At 38.6% G+C, this 24,009-nt stretch overlaps 1 long non-coding RNA gene across 1 annotated transcript; it reads left to right on the top strand.

The window, feature by feature from the left end:
- Window positions 1–22,743, top strand: LOC143586946 (uncharacterized). The gene is made up of 2 exons (XR_013144789.1): window positions 1–103; window positions 22,362–22,743. It is a non-coding gene; the product is annotated as an uncharacterized LOC143586946 (long non-coding RNA).
- Window positions 22,744–24,009: the final 1,266 nt, after the last annotated feature.

Below are 24,009 nucleotides of genomic sequence, written 5' to 3' on the forward strand. Positions count from 1 at the left end.
TATCAGAGCCATTGGTTATAGCGAACTAGATATTGCATGCATACTAGACTATAACCGCAACGACCCATTAGTTATAATTTTACGCACTTCATATATAGTTTGTGTAGTCTATCGTTATCTTATCTCTTTACATCATTCACTCATACGCGCGCATACACGACTTACCTGTAGGGATGTCGACGCTACCATCATCATCATCCGATCAGATGACTCATGCTCATGGAAAGGAACCGCAGCTACCTACCTCATCGCCACCCCGAGTAGTCCCGGAACTGGAAGCCCCTGCACCGAAGAGGTATCGCCTGTCTAGAGGCATGTACGACGACAACGTTAGCTGGAATTGGTACCCGAGTCTGATCAGACGTATGGTCTATCGCGAACAAGTTCCCCCGCTACCCCACCCGAGTCGTCCTGCTTACCCCAACACCCTACCACCCATAACTGAACCTGTAGAGCGAGTTCTCGCGGCTGTTGTCTCTTGTTTAGAACGTGACGTGGGTTTTATGCGCTCGGCGAGAGCGGACATTCCCGGATTGATAAGAGATGGAACCGAGGCTAGGGAGGAAATTTCCCGCCTGAAAACGACTATGAAGGGAATGCAAGATGCTAATGATCAACAGATGAAGATTATGAGGAAAATGCAAGCGGAGATGATAGACTTGCAAAAGCAACTCCAAGTGGCAAGGACCCGGACAGAGATAGCACTAGAGCGTTGCGATGTCTTACAGATGGAAATTGCTCAGAACGCAGCCGAACCTGAGGCAGAGCCTGAAGAGGAACCCGAAGAAGATCCCGAAGAGGAGCCTGAGGAGGATCCTGTGGAGGAACCCGAAGAGGAACCGGAGAAAGAACCGGCTGAGCCAGAGGCACACTCAGAGGTGTCCTCAGACGATGACATCTAAGGATGATAACACCTAGATGGAAGAGTTGTCTCCATCCAAACTATTATTTTCTATGATTTTAAGGATTGGTTTTAAATACTTTGTAGCGAATACAATGGTTTTAATCATGAATTATTATTTGGATTATTATATGGTTGTGATGTGATGTTTGCTTCTTTTACATTTCTTTCTTACCTATCTTTTTATTACATGTATGGTGTGTTGTATATGAAACCGAAAATTCATGTCAAACATTTTATGTTGTGATTCTAGGAAATGGCTGGAGGAAACGCTGGGCATGGTCACGGTAACATCAACTTAACCGCAGCAGAACTCCAAACCCTGTTGAATGACCATGCGGCGGTAGCTCTAGCCGCACATGTTCAGAATCAAGTTGGAGGTCCAACTGGAACGTGTACTTTCAAGAACTACCTGGATTGCAAGCCCAATTTGTTTAAGGGCACTGAGGGAGTCATAGGTTTCCTGCGTTGGGCTGAGAAGGCTGAATCAGCGTTTGAGATGTGTAATTGTCAACCTGCCAGTAGGGTCAAATTTGCTGCTGGAACACTGGAAGATTCTGCTCTTACTTAGTGGAACTCAAATGTGCAAATTCTTGGATTGGAATTGGCAAACGCTATGAACTGGGAAGACGATGACGGGTGGTTATGTTGAGTGGTTTCGCGGTGGTAGCGGGTGGTTTGGTGTTTAACAGAGATGGTGGGTGTGGTGGTGGGAGGTGGAGAAACGTGAATGGTGGTGTCGCGTTGATGACGAATGAAATAAAGGTGGCGGAGACCCGGTGGAGATGAAGATACAGCAAGTAACCGTGGTGGTGGTTCAGTGACCAACTTTGTTAGATTTTGATACGAACATATAAGAGAGCTAGAGAGCCATGAAGAAAGCAAACAAAGGAGTGTAACGTAGGAGAGGGGATGCGAAGAACGGTCACTATCATGGTATTTATAGTAACATAAGAAGCTTCTAGTGATGCAAACACTATTAAGAATGAGTGGTGAGGATTTACCATTATATTTTTTTCTACTGCAATAAACAAATGTGTGTTGACATCATTTTTCCTTTTTGTCTTATTGTTCAATAATTGATACACTAGTTCATATTTTTTTTCAACATACACACGCATGCAGACTTATTTCCAATTTATTCATGTCTTGGTTATTATTATAATAATAATTATTATAAAAACAAATAAATAATAATTTTTTTTTCTTAGTATTACAACTATTATCCCCTAAAAAAATTTCGTCCTAGAAATTTGTATATCAGAATACGGATCCTTTCAGATGTAACAAAACAGTGGTTTCGTAACAGAGACCGACGATATACACCAATTTACACATTAGGATTCCCATTAGAGCACATTTGTACTTGTAATTCACAATTACCACGCGTCCGTAATTGTCAATTACCGTACAACCATGCCCTAATAGCTTCCTAGAATGTATCTTAATGTCATATGGAAGTTGACGGAGAAGGGATCAGATAACAGAGCAACTATTGGTACTCATACCACAATTCAGAGACATATCATAGTATATATATAGTCACATAAGTGGTGTAAATAACTTAAAATAACCATATAATTTAGAAACTTTCACAGATCGGAGGTAATTTTTACAGTTACCTGGACTAAAGGTTCTATCACTCGAACAAATTCGGATATTCAGAACGAACTGACTCTTCAGTTTACCATGTAGCTTCACGCTCGGAGTGGTTCTTCCATAGAACCTTAACAAAAGGAATTACTTTTCTACGCATAACTCTTTCTTGTCGATCCAGAATTGCTTCGGTTTCCTCTTCATACGAGAGATCTTCATGGATCTTATGTAATGGATAAGTAATGACGTGAAGCGGATGGTAATTATATCCTCTCAACAAGGACACATGAAACACGTTATGAACATGTGAAAGTTGTGGCGGTAATACCAAACGATACGAAACTTCTCCAATTCTCTCGAGAATCTCAAATGGCCCAATATAGCGAGGGCTAAGTTTTACATTCATACTGAATCTACGAACACCACGACAAGGTGATACTTTCAGAAACACGTGATCGCTGACTTGAAATTCAACTGTCCGCTGGTGCTGATCTGCATAACTCTTTTGTCGGCTTTGAGCTTCTTTCAATTTTTCCCGAGCGACAACGACTTTCTAGTTTGTAATTTGAACTAACTCGGGTCCTTCAATGATCTTTTCTTCTACTTCTTCCCAACATGTTGGTGCTCGACACTTTCGACCGTATAAAAGCTCGAACGGAGCCATGCCAATGCTTGCTTGCCAACTATTGTTGTAAGCAAACTCAACAAGGCATAAATATTCGTCCCAGTTACCCGTCCACTCAAGTGCACATGCACGAAGCATATCTTCTAAAGTCTGAATTGTACGTTCGGATTGACCGTCTGTCTAAGGATGGAAAGCGGTACTAAATTTCAAACGTGTACCCCAAGCTGTTTGGGAGCCTTTCCAAAAACGTGAAGTGAATCGTGGATCTCTATCCAAAACGATCGAAGATGGAGTACCATGAAGTCGAATAATTTCCTAAAGGAATACTTCGGATAACTTACTCACCGGAAATTTTTCTTGAATAGGTAAGAAGTGTGCTGATTTAGATAGTCTGTTAACAACTACCCATATAGTATCATTTTTCTTAAAAGTCTTCGGCAAACCCGTAACAAAATCCATCGAAATCTCATCCCACTTCCATACGGGAATTTCCAACGGCTGCAATCAACCACTAGCACGCTGGTGCTCAATCTTTACTTGTTGACAAGTGAGACATCTACTTACGTATCTAGTAACGTCTTCCTTCATGCCGCTCCACCAAAAGTTTTGACGTAAGTCTCGATACATCTTCGTAGATCCTGGGTGAATAGAGAATGGTGAGCTATGTGCCTCAGCTAGTAATGACTCACGGAGAGCGGAATCATCTGGCACACACAATCTTTTTCCACACCAAATCACACCATGCTCATCCATTCGGAATTCTGACTGTTTTCCTACCTCGAGGTTTTGCACTATCGCCCATAATTCGCCATCATACCCTTGTGCATCTTTAATCTGAGAGATTAGGTCAGGCTCGATTTGCATTCTAGCTAGGTAACCGTTAGAATCACCATCATGAATACCGATACCCAATCTATCCAGATCATAGATTATACGAGGGTGGATTTGAAGACAAGATACGGTACCAAAACTCTTTCTACTCAACGCGTCAGCTACTACATTAGCTTTTCCCGGATGGTACTGAATATTTGCTTCATAGTATTTTAAGAGTTCTAACCATCTTCGTTGCCTCATATTTAGTTCTTTTTGCGTAAATATATACTTGAGGCTTTTATGGTAAGTGAATATGTCACAAGTCTCGCCGTAGAGATAATGACGCCAAATTTTCAACGCGAAGACTACGGTGGCTAACTCCAAGTCATGCGTTGGATAATTAACTTCATAAGGCTTTAACTGGCGCGAGGCATATGCAATCACTTTACCATGTTGCATCATCACGCAACCAAGTCCTTTCTTTGAAGCATCACTGTAGATTTGGAAGCCTCGTGATCCAGAAGGCAGAGTAAGTATCAGAGCAGATACTAGTCGTTTCTTCAATTCTATAAAACTCTTTTCTCGCTCCTCATTCCAGGAATACTTTACTCCTTTCCTCAACAACTGCGTAAGGGGTGAGGCAATGACGGAAAATCCTTCCACAAATCTTCGATAGTATCCAGCCAGGCCGAAGAAACTTCGAACTTCCGTGGCAGAAGTGGGTCTAGGCCAATTTGTAATTGCCTCAATCTAGGCAGGGTCCATCTTCATCCCTTCCGCGGATACTATATGACCAAGGAATGCAACTTGGTTGAGCCAAAAGTCACATTTTGAAAACTTTGTATACAACGTTTTTCGTCGCAACGTCGCAAGCACTTTATGCAAGTGTTCCTCATGCTCTTCTTTAATTCTAGAATATACTAAGATATCGTCAATGAAAACAATAACGAATTTATCCAAGAACTCTTGAAATACTCGGTTCATCAAGTCCATAAAAACTGCAGGAGCATTGGTTAGCCCAAAATGCATAACCAAAAACTCATAATGACCATAGTGAGTACGAAAAGCAGTTTTAGGAACATCCTCGTTCTTGATCTTCAATTGATGATAACCTGACCTCAGATCAATTTTTGAGAAGAACTGAGCGCCCTGAAGTTGGTCGAAAAGGTCATCGATACGAGGTTGAGGGTACCGATTTCTAATGGTAATCTTATTCAACTCGCGGTAGTCAATACATAAACGCATGCTACCATCCTTCTTCTTTACAAACAAAATCGGTGCACCCCATGGTGAGAAACTTGGTCTTATGAATCCCAATTCTAGCATTTCTTGCAATTTCTCCTTTAGTTCCTTTAATTCTAACGGAGCCATACGGTATGGTGCTTTTGAAATCGGCTCGGCGCCAGGGATTAAATCGATAGTGAACTCAATCTCACGATCAGGTGGTAGTCCTCGTAGCTCTTCCGGAAATACATCAGGGTACAAGCAAACAACAGGATGACTATCAATGCCTTTTTGGACAACATAGGTATCTTTAATCGAGGCTAAGAATCTAGCACAACCATGCGATATAAGCTTACGAGCTTTGAGCACGGAAATAATCTTAAGAGTCTTGTGGGGTATAATACCCTGATAGACAAGTTTAAGACAACTAAGATCACCAAAAACGGCACATTTAGAATAACAATCAATAGTCACACGATGACGGGTTAACCAATCCATTCCAAGGATAACATCAAAGTCAGACATATGCATCGGAAATAGATCCGCGTTACACATGACGGATTCAATATGGATTGGACAATCTTTATAAATGTGAGTGATTACGATCGAATTCTCCATCAGAGTGGAAATAGTTAGAGTGGGATATATCGGGGTTGGTCTAATCGATAGGTACTTAGTAAACAACAGAGAAACTATAGAGTGTGTTGCACCCATATCAAATAACACATAGATGCTATGTTCACCAAGCTGAAGGGTTCAAGATACAGTACCTTGGATATTAGCAGCATCAGTAGCAGAAAGTGCGAACACTCTTCCCCTAGTGTTTGGTGGTGCAACTTTTCCTCCAGTAATATTCTTAGTTTCTGGTTTAGGACAATCTTTAATCATATGCCCCATCTGGCCACACCTGAAACATCTTCCAATAGCTCTATGACACACGCCCCCATGTTTCTTGCCACAAATGTTACATGTAGAGCTTGTGGTTTGGTTTGGGCTTCCATATTGATTCAGTGGTTGAGCTCTAATCGGTCATGTATACGGCTGAATCTGATTATGAGCGGGTTTATGGTTTTGGGTTTTAGGTTGCCATGGACGTGCTTTATTTCCAAGGCTTCGATTTGCTTGAACCCTACGGTCCTGATGTTTTCTAACGGTAGAGGATGATTGGACCATAGCCAGCTTGGGTTGCCCGTCTCGATCTCTTTTCTTATTTTCCCAGTTCGAGACAAGAATTCTTTCCTCTCGAATTCAAAGGTCTTAATGGCATCACCTACCTCGGTAAGGTCTTTGAACTTCATAAACATGATTGACATTCGAATGGGATCACAGACTGCCCATTTACATTTTTCTGCCTGCACTTGTGCTAAGCCTACTGCACTTCCGACAATACCAGCCAATCTTGAGAATCGAGTCATAAACTCTGAAGCTGGTTCATCATCCCTCTGTCGTATAACATCATACTCCCTTACGTAGGCTTCTCTGTCAGCTGTAGAGAAATACTTCTCATAAAAGAGGGTATAAAAGTCAGCCCATGAAAGAGTAGCAGCATAAGTGTCTCCTCCTTTGACTTGCTTATGGCCTTCCCACCAAGTTTGTGCATCATCTTCTAGTTTGTAGGTGGCTAATCTGACTTTGTACTGATCCGCAACTCCTAATACTTCAAAGATCTTCTCAATGTGTGCTATCCAGTTTCATGCTTCCAAAGGAGTAGCAGCATGACTAAAAGATCTGGGCTTTTGTTTTTGGATCTCTGGAGCCACACATGGATGCCTTCAGCAGTGGCATTCTCATCAATCACAACTCCATAATTAGGAGTAACATTAGCGTGTCCTTCAGAACGAGTTTGTTGCATAACTGCCTCCACGGTTTGTGCAACAAGGTTCGGGAGTAGTTCAGCAAAAGCTTGATTAATAGCAGAAACCATATTTTGATCAACCGGAGTTTCATTCGAAGCCGAATCATTAGTCGCGTGAGTGGTTTTGCGAGTTTAACGACGAGGCGGCATCTAAAAAGATGTCAATAGGGTTAGAATATAAATTGGAAGGAGAACAAATAAAGATACCTAATGAGGTTCCTAACCTATTAGAATTAAACCTAAATGTCTACCCAATCCTCATAGGTTTTAATTACTAACGCTTAGATTTTCTACAGGAAAGAGCCTTTGCTCTGATACCATAGCTGTAACACCCCAACCCGGATAGGCTGACGTGTCACAATGTACGGAGGTATACAGAGACGAAAGACATAATTCCATTACTTCATTAGATTCAAAAGTACATACTACTGATGGTTCAGATACTAAGTCCAAAATACATATTATTCAAATGACATAAGCTTAACACACATCTTCATATTTTTCCTAAGTTTTAAGCTTCTCTCTTGATCCCGCCCAAAGTATCCTGTGAACCTGAAGTGTAAAAAGATTTACGGAATGAGCCGAATGCCCAGTACGGAATATTAAGGCTCAAAAGCAAGTAATAATCAACTGAATCACAATATATGATAACATATGGCTAATTAAAATAATATTACTGAATAACTGAACTGAAACATATAATACGGATGTACCCATAAGCATAACTGAGTCTGATAATATGTGACGACATACAGGGGGGCCACTCCTCTATGTCAATCACCCGAAATGGCGTAAGTTGGCATACCCACAACCATTTCCTGAAACTGAATCTGAAAAACTGAACTAGGATATATCCGTACGCCTCCTAATAGCTATGTACCACACATGTACTTAAGAGACGCCGTGAACTGATCTCTCCGTCACGGAAGGAGCACATAACATCGATGCCACAATGTTATGCCCGTGGGACACTCCACGGGAAGCGAGTGCGCAGGGTAACAGAGTACAAATAATCTGAGTTATACGGTAACAATTCATATCTTAACAAAGGAATATGCGATAATGAGTACAATTTAATAATAAATATATCACACGCTAACAAGTCAAATAACAAATCATAATCTGAACATGAATCGAACGGACGACCAAATGAATTGAGGTGTCAAAGACGTTAGGAGTTCCAAAGGTATATAATATCAAAGGGTTTATAACAATCGAATATGATAACAATATGGAGGGGGTATAGGATCCGTACCTTGATTGTTGATTAGTTATCTTACAGAGATATGTAATATAAATGATGCTCTTTTAAATCAACCTACATTGTATACATGTAGCTCATAAGTTCGTGTAAAGTTTAACAAGTTAAAGTCGAATTTTATCTTATATATATAGAAAGATATAGTCATTTTATTAAGAAAATAAGTATTATTTAACGAGGTCAATGTCTCTTATATATATATTTTAACGAATATTATTCAAATGTAAAAAGAAAATATGATTATGGATGAATATCAAACATGGTTTTAAAAAAAAATAGTTTGTCATGGGTGGGGGTTGAACTCGTGACCAGCAATTTATTTTTTTGAAACAGTTAAACAAATCAGTTAAAGGAGCTGTTAAGCAATTAAAAAAAATGATTGCTGCCTACGGGTTTCGAACATGCATCTGTACTATTGCAATCCAACAACATAACCAACAACCAACAACCAGTTTTTGAATATAACTTTAGAAACTGTTAGTTATATACTTAAAGTGAGCTGAGAATCTTAAAAAGAAAATAGATGCAGCAAGGGGGTTTCGAACCCTGTACCTGTAGTTTAAAACTGAAGCATCTTATCCAGTGGAGCTTATGAGTTTCCATGTTTACTATTCAGATTTAATTCCTTTATTCACTATTTTTGTTTTATCATCTTTAACATGCTAACTCATCATAACATAAGCTACATGGCCATATTGTAAACCTTTTTGTTTTATGTCATGAATCATGTTTTAACTTATCTTGATGATTTTTATAGGTTCACGTTCGGGTTACCTTTGTTGGACTCGCGATACGGTGGCAAAGATACTTCCCGAAAAGACGCGAACGGTGACGGCGGTGATCCTTTCAAACAACCGATGGTTCTCCGATCGTTGGTGGTGGTAAACAGAAAATGCAAGCAGGTAGTGGCGTCTTAGTTCGTGGTTTGGAGGTTTGGATGAGGATTCGAGAGTGTAGAGACGATGACGGGTGGTTACATTGAGTGGTTTCGCGGTGGTAGCGGGTGGTTTGGTGTTTAACAGAGATGGTGGGTTTGGTGGTGGGAGGTGGAGAAATGTGAATGGTGGTGTCGCGTTGATGACGAATGAAATAAAGGTGGTGGAGACCCGGTGGAGATGAAGACACGGCAAGTAACCGTGGTGGTGGTTCAGTGACCAACTTTGTCATATTTTGATACGAACATATAAGAGGGCTAGAGAGCCATGAAGAAAGCAAACAAAGGAGTGTAACGTAGGAGATGGGATGCGAAGAACGATCACTATCATGGTATTTATAGTAACATAAGAAGCTTCTAGTGATGCAAACACTATGAAGAATGAGTGGTGAGGATTTACCATATATTTTTTTCTACTGTAATAAGCAAATGTGTGTTGACATCATTTTTCCTTTTTGTCTTATTGTTCAATAATTGATACACTAGTTCATATTTTTTTCAACATACACACGCATGCAGACTTATTTCCATTTTATTCATGTCTTGGTTATTATTATTATAAAAACAAATAAATAATAAACTTTTTTTTCTTAGTATTACAATTCAGTTAATGAAATCATGCTACTACATCTATCTATTTGTGTTTCAACTACAATTGTTCATCCTATTATTGATTGTTAATCGAATCGAACTCTCCACATACGTCCATTAGATCTTTCAAGAGTCAATACATGTTGTATGATCGATCCTGTATCCAAGCTCGTTTATTCACCATTCGACCCCCTTCCGCACCGGGTTTCGGATCTCACAGACAAAGAGAAAAGGGAAGTATAACTAAGACAATTCAAATCAAATTTTGATGAAATTAAAGAGTTCATCAAGAATTATGACAATATCATAGTAAACAATGAAGGAGAATTTGATTTTTCTGAAACAAAATTCAATGAAACTAAATATGAATCATCTAATCAACACGAGTTGAAAGATACAAGCATTGAAGTTGAATCAAGTGAGATTGCTAAAAGTGTTTCAAGCAATGAAAGCACCCACGGTTATAGTTTCTGCAGTTGCAAGAGTTCCAAGAAAAGTTTAAAGAATTTACTGAGAAAAGGGGTTAAAAGTGAGAAAGAAAAATTCACATTCTTCAGATTCAATGAAAAAGAAGTCTGGTGAATTATCTAAGAACAAGAAGTCTGATGAAATATCAAAGTATATTTTCATCCTATTTATCCTGTGTATTCCAACCATGAGTTTTTTGATATTTGTGGAGATCCTCAATATTTTCCCAAAAAAATAGGTAGACCAAGTTCTACTTGGTATGCTAAGAGCAGTGGCAAATACACACAACCTCAAGTAGTGATGTTTAGTTTAGGAAGTATGAATCAAAAGAATGAAAATATTGATATCTATGCTCCAATTCATATTGATCTTGATAAGTGTCTTACTCATACAAAAACAATATGAGTAGACCTTCCCGGACTTAGTGAAAAGTTCATGAATAATGAACAATATGATGATTTGAAGTCTTTTTGCAAAATCTGGTGCAAGGTATGATGTTTATGGACATCATACAGACTCCTGCTAGCACAAGATCAAGTCACAATCTCTTGAAGTTCCTGATTAAATTATGTTTGGGATAGACTTTGGCAACAACAAGAAAAGATACAATGCCTATCTTAACAAAGAAAAGGTGGTGGATGAATCAAATGTTAAGAAAGTTAAAGAGGTTAAAGCGAAAAGTATGGTCAAGAAAAGTTATGCCAAGCCACAAAAACTGAAACACCAAGTGAGAAAAGTTTTGAAAAATCTTATTAATCAGTCTTGAAAAAGGAACCAAAAGCAAAACCAACAAAGAGAAGGTATTCTGGAAATTTGAATGGGGATGGGAAATTTTTATTAAATTTGGTAATGAATCCAGAGGTTTCTTGTGGAAAACAAATGATGAGACTCCAAAGATTCTCTTAGAGATTTGGTAATCAATCGTTGAAGAATGTTTGAATGATGTCTTGAACAAAGATGTCAATGTTGAAAATGGTTATGATAGTGAGGACTCATGTGAAATTGTTTATGAGGATGATTATCCTAGAAAGCCTGTTATCATTGTAACTAAGGGAGTAAAAGCCTCTTTGGCTTGTGATTCTCTCCACAACTAATCATTTTTTTTTATTTTTATTGTGCAGGAACAATCCACATATTTGAATGAAATTCGGTACATGAACAATGGATGTCCTAGGCACATGACTTGGGGAAAAAGGACATTGGTGAATTATGAAGAGAACGATGAAGGAGCATTTGTATTTGGAAGTAATGAAAATGGGGGAAAATTCTTGGAAAGGGTATACAAACAAATGGCAAGGTGTCATTTAACAATGTTTATTATGTTCAACGATTTAAATACAACTTGTTGAGCATTTCAAAAGTTTGTGATAAGGGTTATAAAGTTGGGTTTGATGATACAAACTATTTTATTTTGAAACTAGAATTTGTCATTCCTCCACACATGATAATCATGATGGCGCCTAGCAATGGAAACTTCTATGAGCTAAGAATGAAATATGTTGTTTATTTAGGTGGTAATGCGTTGTTTCTAAGGCTACTAACAATGAAACAAAACTTTGGCACAGGAAATTGTGGCATTTTAATCTATAGAACATGGACAAACTAGTTAAATGTGAACATGCAATTGGTTTACCCCATAAGGGATTTCAAGCTAGATAACAACTGTTCCACATGCATGAAGTGAAAACAACACAAATGATCACAGAAGAAAAAGTTGGTTAACTTAATTCATCAAGTGCTTGAAATGATTCATATGGATCTTTTTGGTCATGTGAGTGTTCTAAGTATTGGAAAGAAGAGAATTTTTACTTGTTGTCATTGATGATTTCTCAAGCTTTACATGGGTATATTTTCTCCCAACAAAGGATGAAGCTGCTGAGTTGATCAAGGGATGTGTAACCATAATGGAAAATCAATTGGAGAATAGAGTCAAAGTGTAGTGACATTGGTACAAATTTCAAGAATGGGTTGATTTTTGAGTTTTGCAATTAAGAAGGAGTATTACCACCTTTCAGTGCTCCTAGAACCGCACAGTAGAATGGTGTTGTAGAAAGAAGTAATATGACACTTATTGTAGCTGAAAGCACCATGATTGCAGATGCCTATCTATTTGTCTCCTATTGGGGTGAAGCTACAAACACAACTTGTTATGTTCAAAACAAGGTGTTCCTCAATAAAAGTCATAACAAAACCGTTATGAGATTTTTTCAACAGAAAACCCTATATCAAGTTCCTTAAGCCTTTTGGCTGCAAATCTTCTTTATTGAATACAACAGATTATCTGAACAAATTTTCACAAGCAAAGGCATATAAAGTATATGTGAAAAATCATTTAAGTGTGATGACAACCAATTCATACAGTTAATGGTCCAAGTTGGTTCTTTGACCTTGAGAATCTCATCAAGTCTTTCAAAATCTAACCTAACGACATTGAAGCAAGTGCATATCAAACTAGCTTTCCTTATGCAACTAATGAAGTGAAATTAGATTTGTACATACTATGGTCTAAAGTTGATAATGAAGGAAATGAGTTTGATTTTTTGTTGAAAAAATCTGTTGAAGGTGAAGATGTTATTGGGGAAGCTGGAAATTTTGAAAAAACCCTTGGTGTAACCATTGAAGTTCCTGTTCGTGAAGAACATGAAGAAGATACTCCCACCACCATATTTGAAGCTTTGTTCAACGAGGACAATTCTTTTGCCTCATCAATTTCAGCTAAAACAACTTAAAATCCAGAGTTCGATACTTCCAACCTTGTTCCTAAAATCACCACTAGTATTATTTTTGAAACAACTGCTACACAAAGAAATCATCCTATTGATAACATTATTGAATTATTCAAGTGGATCTGAAACTGCTAACATCTGCTTATTTTATTGTTTTGAATTCCATGTTGAATCAAAGAACATTGAATAAGCATTGAAAGACAACAGCTGGGTGAAAGCTATAAATACGTTATACGAGCCAAGATCTAATCGCTAAGACGATACATCAATCTGATACACGAAACGATACTTTAAACGAATACCTTAATATACTTGGTGAATACATGAATGATGAATACATTAGGTCAAGAGAAAATACAGCATGGTAACGGTACCTTTATAAATTAAACACGGATCTCTACCTAATGTGAATAGGAACTGCCTTTATATAGGCCTTGGCCCCATTTGTTAGCATCTCTAAAGAATGGGGTATTCCCATCACGAGCTCCTATTCATTATATCTCTTTAAAGAATGGGGATTAACTTAACGAATGAGCATCCATTCATTATATCGCCATAATGAATGGGCTCCTAACTTAACGAATAGCTTAGTCTGTAATGAATGGACCCATTCGCTATACAATCCACAGTGAATGGCCATATTACATTAAGGCGGGAATTGTCCTAAAGTAGCCATAGCGTTGATTGCTCTCCTTGTTCTATTCTATGGGCGACTAAAGAATGTTTTACTAAAATACTCTTTTTTTAACCAATAACGAATGAGTCTCAAAGAACAAATGGGTCTTCAGTCGTTATGCCATACGTTAATCTGATCACCATTCGTTAATCAGTCTCTCATTCGTCAAAATAGTGTCCTCATATGATAACAATGTGTTGTCATTCGCTGCAATTGTACCAATGAGTCGAATTCGTTATAAATAACACCCCTCATTCGTTATAACCATCATCATACATTAAACTTAGTCCACATTCGTTATACCCATTCACGAATGGCCTTCATACTTTAAGATAGTCACATTCGTTTGATCCAATAACGAGTGAGCCCACATTTGTTTGATCTGATAATGAACTAGTCCACATTCGTTAGACCCAATAACTTAAAACACATTCGTTAATCTCATTAACTAATAGACTTCATACATTAACGAATGGCCTCATTTGTTGGTAACTCGAAACAAATGGGTACAGTAAATTAACGAATGAGTCACTAAATTAGTTATTGTCCCCCGGATTAACGTGTTTCGCCGAAACATTAAGTTAGATCGCCGGACAAACGGTTATCTTCATCGGAAAACTCATAATCAAGCTTCATCAATGGTGGATGATCATCAAAACTCATTCAAATCTTTATATTATCATCCCAAATTCACCATGAAGCTTTGAAAATACATTACGAGCCTGATTCAAACATCTATTTCATCAAAATCAATCTGAATCACCATCTATTATATAAAACCACTTCTTTAAGCTTCATCAATGTCTATCAATGGCGGATCACTAAATTCAATAAATTAAACCACCAAAATACACAGAAGGCTTTGGATTTCACATAAACACAAATAATACATAAATTCTAACATTTAATCACTGATTTGATCCAAATATGAAGAACAACATCTCGATCAGAATTTTGCAGCGATTTGATGTATCACGAGCAGCCGTCTCCTCTAATAACAGTTGTAAATACGTTATACGAGCCAAGATCTAGCCGATAACACGATACATCAATCCGGTACACAAAATGATACTATAAACGAATACTTTAACATACTTTATGGTAAATACATTAATGATAAATACAATATGTCTAGAGTGAATCCGACATGGTAACAGTACCTTGATAATTAAGCACGGATCTCTACATAATGTGAATAGGAACTGCCTATATATAGGCCTAGGCCCCATTCGTTAGCATCTCTAATGAATGGGGTATTCTCATCACGAATGAGCTCTTATTCATTATATCTCTATGACGAATGGGGAATAACTTAACGAATGAGAAACCATTCATTATATCTCCATAACGAATGGGCTCCTAGCTTAATGAATAGCCTAGTCTTTAACGAATGGACCTACTCTCTATACAATCCATTACGAATGACCATATTGCATTAAACATAAAGACTAGACTATCTCTATCTTATTCGATCGACTATGGACAACAAGTCATGCACTTACAAAAGCTATGTGTGGCATCTAATCCATGTTCAACCTTAATTTTGATATTAAAATATATACCAAAATTTGAAAATGTGTTCAATCATTAAAAGTTTGCGACCAAGCAGTAGGAGGTTGAAGTCAATTTGGGGTGATCTAGAGAAAGCTAAATAAGATTCGAGAAGAGATAGGAGACATCATAAGTCCAAAAGTGGGGTCCATTAACTCTAATGCATAAATTGAACCTTAATCATATCACTGATGCAATGAAATTTATTCTAAGTTAAGAAATACCTGATATTAACCTGCCTTATATGTCATAATAATACAAAGATTGAAATAGTGTAAAGTGATTTAGACAGTATGATTTCATGTTCAGATCTTTCACAAAATATGTTTCGTTTAATAAACAGAAATTTATCTCATTTTACCAAGGTGTATAAGCTTTAAAACACCAAAGTGTCAAAATTTTCTCTACATAACCAGTTCGAGTTAAGTTTAATAAGCTTCTTTGTCTTTGTTTGTTTTGATGCTTAAAATTGTTATATTTTTACATATTTTGCTGTTCCAACATGATTTCGGTGTTTCTAAGTGTGTTCGAGCAAACTTGTGTTCTTATTTTACTATCTTAAATGTTTCGAGTATACTATGTCGATTGAGAGCATACTTTTTTCTTTTGAGCATACTGATTATGCATTCGAGTAAAGTGAGTATTCATATGGTTATTACATCTTGTCTCTGTATTCGAGCATAGTTAGTAAGAATGCGATCAAACTTTATGATTTATGTGTTTCGAGATGCTTTTAGGAACATTCTAAGTCATTATCATTAGGAAGTTAATTGATATCGAGTAAGGTAGTGTGCTTGATGAATTTTACTTGGTTGTCATACTTGTAATTTGTTTCACGAGTAACCTTGTATATTCAAGTATTCTAGCTTCAATCTACACTTAGTTTATATTCTAAGACTTATGTTTGATTCAGCATTCTTGATCTTTATTCCCCGAACATGTTTGTGATCTTTATTTCGAGTGTACTTGAGCATAACTTTGCTTGGCAATTTGCTCGAGCATAGTTACTGTTTGTGTTTAAATAACTTTTAGAGTATTTTTGTTTCTTTCTTGTGCATAACGACAAATTCTTTTGAAATGCACTACCATAAAATCGTTTTGTATAAAAGGAGGACATAACATTTTTCCAAACACTATACCCTCTCTTCCACAATACGATTGCTTGCTCGTGCCCTAAACACATACCGCTCTCTCAATAAAACTGATTGTTAACATACTTTTGAAATCCAACTTGGTAAGTGTTTGACTATCGATTTCCGACACCTAAATTCTAGGTTTAGGGTTTCAATTTTACTATTTGCTTACCGTTTTGTTTTGTGTGTAGGTTAACAATAGTTAAAAAACGGTGCTTAAATACATATTTCTTTCTTTGATTCTTATTTATTGTAAGTTTAATTGTCTCGTCCAATAGCTATTTCATGTTTGAATGTGTTTATTATTTGTGAAGACCTAACGGCTTGAGAGAACTAGAGCTAACAGACGATTGATAAAACTCATATATATTAAGTTACGGATCTAGTTATCTGATATATATATGTAATTGATATATTAATGAACGGAGTGTGTTAGTGATTAAATGAACAGAGTAATGGCTCAGAGAGAATACTTAAATCACACTTAAATTAAACAGGCTGGACGAATGCCATTCGTTACACATTAACGGCTCAGACGAATGCCTTTCGTTACACATTCCGCAAAGAATGGCCTTCATTCATCTTCATTACATAAAATAACAAAATGGTATAGCGAATGACTCATTCGCTATAGCCCATTCGCCAACATTCCATGACGAATGGATACATATCAATAACGATTACTGTCCATTCGTTAAACATCGTGAACGAATGGACACAAGTAACATAATAATTATCATTCGTTAAACAAGCTTAACGAATGACTTACATAATGATAACGAATGGACTTGTAATTACTAATGTAAGTCCCGAATCTGGATCACTACAATTATGATATCAATAAACTAGTATTGGTGCGGAATACCAACACTTGGTGTATCAAGAACACGAGCAAACACACGAATGTAACACCGGAATTGCTTCAAAACACACGTATTATTAGTATACGTGGGTGCTTAAGCACTTACAATACTTGCACATCTAGTAACTCTTAGACGGCCAAAACACAAATGAACTAACACCTTAACCCTATACAATACATGCACTATATATAAGGAACCAAACGGTTAAGACCAAACGAATTAAAAGCCCACTGAGATCTCATAAGAGATCTCGGCTTACACAATATACCCGTGACCCAAAGCCCACATACATGCTAAGCCCAAATACAATTGACTAAGTACAAACCATCAAAAACTAGGCCCAACAATCTCCACCTTGGTTTGTAGCTTGGTCTTTAATCATGCTCCATGTAGTCAATATCAACATCTTTCAACGCGCCCGCCCAAAACTTGCATCGAATAATAAAAGCGACCATACCAGTGAATTCTTTAGCAGCCGTTTGAAAAATCGGATCGGAAATTATCTGGAATGCACAAAGAGTCTTGATGTCCCTTTCTCCCACCTTTAGTAGGTCTCTTGGATCAACGAATCTATACTGATCTTTTCCTTTTTCCAGCTTGATACCTACTGTGGCAGTTACACTATCATACATCCAAAATCTCATGATGTCCAAGGTGCCATCCGGAATGGCTTCAGGTACAGAATATGAGTGGCCTTGTCCATAGCAGGCCACATTACATTGACCATTGTTTTCCCTGTCTTTGGATCCTGGACTCCCTTTGCCTTCTTCAGAAAAGACTCTGCATTCTTCATATTTGGGAAGCCTCTATCGACTTGACTTCTCAGAAAGTTCCAGAAGTCTATACCACGTTTATCATTCGTTGGGTTGGGGAAAGGAGAGTTTATCAGGTCACTAAGATCCACCTTCGTCCAAGATCCAAAATCTTTTATCTTCTAATAATACTCAGTGGCCCCGGACTTCCTTTTCACCCACCACATATTCTTATCGGCATCAAAACCCCATGAAACGATTCCCGAACGATCGCCATATTTGTCTGAGAAGCCTTTAGGGAAGGTGACAATGAATCTATCTGGATGATCTGATGATTGGACATTTTGATTTGAGTTCTTCATTACCAACAACCTCTTCTGAATTCTATCTGACTTTTCTTTTGAGATTGGTGGTGCGTTCATATATTGTTTCAATGTCTCAGACTCATCAATGTTCTCAATAGGGCGCGTAGTAGAGCTACCACCTTGATCAACGTTGGGAATTTAGAGGCCACATCATCACTGCCTTTAAATTCATCTACAAACTTCTGAAACAGTTTTTGTTGGAGGTCAAGATACAAAGCCATTAATTCTCCCATGTTGGATTGTAGTTCTTTAATCTTGGTATCTTTAGAGTTGCCTGCTTCCAGCTCTTAAATACTGGTGTCTTTAAGAACTGAATCTTGTTCGAGCTCAAAAACTCGACGTTCGAGAGCTTGCACGTCAACTGGAGCAACTTCTAACACAATACCCTTGCCCTTGTTCTGCATAAATTTTTCTTGCATGGCAAGAATCTCAGCAATATTATCAGTAACATTTGAACTTGACTGACCTTGATTTTCTGGGATTGATGAGCTGGAGGGAGAAGTATTTAATTAAAAGTTGGCCTCATCAGTTTGTGGAATATCTTATTCAAAATCAAAATTACAAGTAAAGTCATCAAAAGCCTAATCTTGAATCAGTTGCCCGGCAGTGGGTGCACTTGGTTCATCTAGAGTTTCTGGAGCATGTGTCTTGGGTTGTTGAGGATGTTGTATTAGACTATTGGTTGCATCTGTAGTTGTTGTTGAGGTTGTTTCATGTTCACTGACCAGCACGCCAGGCCTTGGGTCTTTCTTTCTTCGTTTGCGTGGACCGAGGTCGGCGGCTGGATCTTCAATCATATCTTCTTCAACGGTTTTAGCAGCTGTCTGAGGAGGTTTCAGAGCTTTTGACTGAAGTTTCTCTTTAAATCTTTCAAAACCTTCTAACTGTTGGGCACTCGGAGCAGTCTCCATGTTACGATGTTCCGTTTCTTCATTTTCATCATCAGAAATATCAAAGGTCGCAACACGTGGTTGAGCTGGTGCTACATGTTCATCAGCAACGTAAGCTAAAATTGGTTCAACCTCTGTTTCAGCAAATCGCCCGAATTTTACCAAAGCATTCAGACCCTGATACACAATCTTGGATCCTTTTCTGGACTGTTTCATTAACCCAAAGGTATTGGGTCCCATTGACTTCATATCAAAGTAGCAACAGACTTGACAAGATCGGTGTAGTGATAATCGAAGATCATCTGCAAGAATCTTGGATACATAAGGAACATCTCTTTCTTCTTCCCTTTCAGATTGCTCATCATTTCATTGAAAATGAACTTGGAATAATTCTAATTCAAATCCATGATCAGAGCAGTGACAACAGATATTTGAATATGACTTATTTCATCAGAGCCCCCTTTTATACCGGACACGCAAGTGAAAAACGTGTGAATCAAGAATCTCCAGTACGGGTGAAATAGCTTCTTGATTGTCGGAGGATAGGTGCCCTCGTAACCCATTCTGGTGAGGATCTCAGTAACATCAGCAGTGAAGTACTCAGTCGGGTAATCAGGTTGGTCACCAAACAGCAGCACCTCTCTGACGATAGCCTCAGTGATACTAACTGGCTTTTTTTGAACTTTGGAGCCTATAGACACGACTCCATCTTGTCCTTGTAGGTTGATTGACTAGTTGTTCCAAAACTCCGTGATCATCTTCTTTCATATAACATGATTTTCTCGTAGTGCGTGAGAAATCTTGCACGTGTTGAGACCGACAATCATAGACTTGAATTCTTTGTGGGCCAGTGGTGGATCATATAGATGTCCGGTCATATTGTGCGTAACAACAAACTTTAACGGAGTCTGATCAGCCATTACTGCACCAAACGAATCAAGTTAGTAAAAATAAATCATTGGTTGATTTGGGCTTTAAGATTTAAGAAATTAGCCCAAAGGAACCAACATATGGCCCAAAAATTAACATATATCACAAAAATAAAAATATGGCCAATTAAATATAATAACAGTAAAGGTTAAGCCCAATCAATGAGCTTTAGGCCCAGCAGGAGGGATATCGGTCAACGAGGTTAGTTCTCGGTCAACAGTCAACGAAAGTCAACAAAGGTCAACCGAGAACGGATGTTTTCGGTCAACTTTAACCGAGAACAGGAGTTCTCGGTTGGGGCAAGGGGTTATCGGTCAACGAAAGTCAACCAAGAACTCCTTGACAGCTGTGGACAGAGAACCCCCTGGGTTTCTACTTGGAAACTGTGCAGTCTTCTTCAACTAGCCGAGATCTCCATTAAACCTCCATTAAGCCTCAATTAAAACCTGCAACAAAAGAACACTAATCTCCGACACAATGTTCTTAACAACCAATTAGGCTCTTAGTCGTTTATACTAAAGATCTACGACCCTTTATAGTCCTCAAAATCTAGTCACACAAATATCAATGCCTTTAAGAACCCACCGAAACACCAAATATCTTGAGCCTTTTTGCTTATTTACCTGTGAGATAATCGATTATTATCAACGAACAAACTATATCAATCAAAATATGCAAGAGATTTTTCGGCAGCTAACCCAATTGGTCTTGCATTAATTGAATTTAACATTTAACGGGAATAACAAATATCATTCTGTTGCGCATGATTTTGATGGCTGTGAGTTTACCGTAATGTTTTGGTCTTTCTAAGAAAACTATGTGGAATAAAAATACAATAAAAATAGTTCAGGAAACCTAACTCATGTCTGCTTCTGTGACGATTTTTGGTAAATCAATTGATATGTTATGATCTGTTGAATTGAGTAATCTTTCCAAGTAGAATTCTGTCTTGATAAAACTAGCTGCTGAACTATGTGAAAATACATGAAACGTGTTTGTTGATCGACATTTGCTATGTTATTAACTAAATTGCCCTCGTGGAGAATAATTACTAACAATGTACAATGTTAGTACTTGATACTATTGTAGTTGTTTACACATGAAACGTGTCACCAATGTGTTTGTCGAGTCACGCATAATTCACAAACGAAACACGAAACGTGTCTCATGCATAGGTATTATGTGCCGAGTCTAGAGACTCGATAATAGTTTCAATACTTAGAAAATCTCATTCTTATTTTAGAGCGCTAGTGAGGATTTTCTGTGACGCGCATCTCTCGGTTGACTTGTTCTTGAATTCTTCGCAAACAGTGAGTTTCACGTTCCCCTTTTACCCTTTTAAACGCTTTTTACTTGGGGGAGATAACATACTCCAAAACGATTTAGATTTTGTTATTAGTTATATATCACTTGTAAGGCTAAGTGGCAAACTAACCAACTAAAGTCCTTCATAACATCGAACCGTTTAGTATTTGTATAATAGCGAGTCACTGTTGAGTAGTACTACTGGGTTTGACAAACCCCACCCAACTCTAAACTCGACGGCGGGTCGAGTGGGTGTAATCTTGGCTAACGCATTTTCCATGGTCGTGATAGACATGGTGGCATGGAAATTGATAAACAGTTAGCTTCGGTGTCGAACACTTAGTAATACTTGTTTTATAGGCTAGCTACCTATTGATATATAATTGACTTAACACTATCTGGTAACGCAAAACGCAAACGCAAACACTTAAACGCAAATGGTTTTCTTTATTTATATATGTGAACTCACCAACCCTTTGTTGATACTTTTAGTATGTTATTCTCAGGTAGCCGAGGCGGGCGCGCGGTATAGGAACATGCATTTCATTGAACTCTATCGTTTTTGCAAACTTGTTTTTAAACTGTTATTAATTGGGTTTTAAGTCGTCCAGCGTGACGCAACACTTGGTTTATGAATTTACGCTTCCGCACTTATTTAAATTTAATATTCGTGGTTTGAAAACTTTGAACATAGTGTTTGATTATAACTAATGATTCCGATCCTGTTAGTTCACACCCTCTGACGGTAAAACTCCGTTAGTGGATTTTGAGGGTGTGACAGATTGGTATCAATGCCATTGGTTATAGCGAACTAGAAATGCATTCATACTAGACTATAACTGAAACGACCCATTAGTTATAATTTTACGCACTGCATATATAAATGTGTATTATATATTTAGTTATTCGCTTTCTTTATCTCTTTACCTCATTCACTCATACGCGCGTAACCCATACACGACTTATCCTGTAAGGATGTCGACGCCATCGCCATCATCATCCGACCCGATGTCTCACGCCCCTGGAAAGGAACCGCAACTTCCCAACTCATCACCACCCCGAGTAGTCCCGACACTAGCAGCCCCCGCACCGAAGAGGTATCTCCCATCTGGGGACGTGTACGAGGACAATGGTCACTAGAGTTGGTACCCCGAGTCTATTCGAGCGGATCGTTTACTGTGTGCAAGTTCCACCGCTACCTCTCCCAGGTTGTCCGACATCCTTCAAAACGCTACCACCCCTGACACTCCCGATGGAGCGCGCTTTCGCAGCCCTCATTTATTGTTTAGAGCGTGAGGTTGACATTATGCACTCGAATAGAGCAAACATGAGAGAATTGAAAGAGAATGGAATCGATATCTGAGAGAGAATTTCCTTCCTGACCGAAGCCATGAAGGAAGTTCAGGATGCTCGTGTTCAGCAAAAGGAGGTAATGAACAAAATGCAAGCAGAGATGATAGATTTGTGTGACCAAATTTTTAGTACAAGAGCCCTTGAAGTGACAGCTCTAGCCCACTACGACACACTAGGGGCGCAGATTGCTCCGGATGCAGAAGAACCTGTGGAAGAACCCGAGGAAGATACGGAGGAGGATGCACACTCGGACGTGTTCTCAGGCGACGACATCTCAGGATGATAACACCTAGATATCTGGAAGAAACGCTGGTCATGGTCGCGGTAACATTAACCTAACCGCAGCAGAACTCCAAACCCTACTGAATGACCATGCGGCGGCCGCTCAAGCTGCGCACGTTCTGAATCAAGCCAGAGGTCAAGCCGGAGTTTGTACTGTCAAGAACTACCTAGACTGCAAGCCTAATTCATTTGACGGAACTGAGGGAGCCATAGGTTTCCTGCGTTGGGCTGAGAAGGCAGAGTCAGCTTTCGAGATGTGTAACTGTCCACCCGCCAGCAGGGTCAAATTTGCAGCTGGAAAACTGGAAGATTCTGCTCTCACTTGGTGGAACTCCAATATGCAAATTCTTGGATTGGATTTGGTGAACGCTATGAACTGGGGAAGAGTTCAAGAATATGATGCGAGAAGAGTACTGTCCTAGAGAGAAAATCGCAATGTTGGAATATGAGTTTTGGTCGTTGAAAATGGTGGGTTCCGAGATTGAAGCCTACACCACCCGTTCCCATGAGCTAGCAGTAATGTCTCCACGGATGGTTGACCCGCCGAGTAAGAGAATCGAGATGTATATCGATGGGTTGGTACCACAAATTCAGGGTATGGTGACGTCTTCCAAACCGGCTACAATTCAACAAGCGATCCGATTTGCTCACAAACTGACGGACCAGGCAGTGACACAAGGTGCGTTACCACCTAGAGGTTCCACCTCTAAAACCTGAGACAACTCAAGCACTGACAACAACAACCCGAGTAATGGAAAGAGGAAATTTGACAACACCAAGTCCTCATTATCGAACCCTCCACAGCAACAACACTACCGTAAGACTGAACTCGCTCGGAGCTTCAATAATCAGGGATCCAACAATAACAACAACGGTGGCGGGCAGGGTTCGAGTGGCTATGCTGGGAAGTACCCG

This window comes from Bidens hawaiensis, unplaced genomic scaffold, assembly GCF_021521415.1.
Source record: "Bidens hawaiensis isolate Kalapana, Puna unplaced genomic scaffold, B.hawaiensis_p1.1 tig00035049_1, whole genome shotgun sequence".
Lineage (NCBI taxonomy): Eukaryota > Viridiplantae > Streptophyta > Magnoliopsida > Asterales > Asteraceae > Bidens > Bidens hawaiensis.